We start from the raw sequence: 1,455 nt of genomic DNA on the forward strand, positions 1-1,455 counted from the left end.
GAGTTTGATTTCCTACTAGGCTCACATCAAGGGAACATGCTGTTTTTAAAAAACAATTCTCCCCTTGAACAGCATACAGTCTTCATCATGAACTGTGTTTTATCTGAGCCATGCATACCTGTTGAAACAGTTCAGACAAAGAGATCAACGAGTGGGAGCAGCTTCAAAAGCCTATCACAAGCATGCTGGCAGGTCCCTGGGGCCCAGCCTTAGAATTGTCACTGTAGTATAGAAACTGTAGGAGGAGAGAGTATTTGTCTGTACTCGTAACAGAAGGAAACAAGCGGGGGGAAAGGCATGTTGAGAATACAGATTGTGCCTCATGGTTTTGTTGATCCATTTTCTTTTCATAAGACACAAATGGCTTAGCTAGGTCTCCCTGTATAGCAATAGGGCTTGTGTATCCATTGTCTGATGCCTTTCTACCTGTGGTTGAGGGTTGGAGTGCTGCTGCTATCATGCTAACTTAAAATCTCTCTGGTGTCAGATAGCACACAAGGCAGTTCTGCATTTGTCAAAATTCACCCCAGTCCTTAGGGCTGGAGTAGCTAAGGCATGCCAATTTCTGTAGCCTGTGGTGTACTAGAATGACATGCCCAGCATCAGCCATCCCACTGCTGTTGACAACCCTGGCCAGAACTCTTCCTGTAACATAGTGGAAAGCTTCCTCTATCTAGCAAAGTATTAGCTACGTCAAGCCAAGGTTGTAAAATAGATTTACTTTTCAGTTATATGCAAACAGAATTCACTAAACCCTAACTGGATTAGCTCTGTCAAAGACAAGCAGAATTAATATACAAATAAAATGTTTCACTTTTGTTTGGAGAAGTGGCTTTTCAACTGCACTGTTTGCTCATATTCAACCAGAAGCAAAGGCAAGCTGTAGCCTTTCAGCAGCAAAATCCAACTTCTAGTGATATCAGAGAAAGTACAGGAATACATGCTGTATTTCAAGGGCACTTAATACCTTGGTAGAACTTCTTGGTAGAACTTAGCAGAACAGGTTGGGTCAGTGTCTTAAAGGTCTTGAGACTACTACCCAAAAGATAGGAAATGTGCCAGAAATTATTACTCTCTCTTTTCTAGCCAGAGCACTTGCTTGGCTGCTGTTGAATTGTTATCTGAAAGACTAAGTCTGGTGCTGCCTAATGACTACAGAACTGATCAAAGGTAACTGAGGTTATTTCGTAGCTTGTATGCCTTGACCTATACCCATGCTAAACCTGTTCTCCAGGCTGTGAGAGCACTGGAAAGGAAGTTTATGCCCAAAACATGTTTACCTGAGAACTAAAATAAACATGCATCAGTGTGCACTGTAAATCTTTGACCCCTATGACTAGCCATAAGCCTTAAAAGGCTATGCATCCCATTTAGAGTGCACATGCCTCTCTCAGCCAAAAACTACATTCATTTGATTCCATAAGTGTTCAAAGAGATTAAAATACTATTTCCATG

Source organism: Tiliqua scincoides, chromosome 4 (genome assembly GCF_035046505.1).
Source record: "Tiliqua scincoides isolate rTilSci1 chromosome 4, rTilSci1.hap2, whole genome shotgun sequence".
Taxonomy (NCBI): Eukaryota; Metazoa; Chordata; class Lepidosauria; order Squamata; family Scincidae; genus Tiliqua; species Tiliqua scincoides.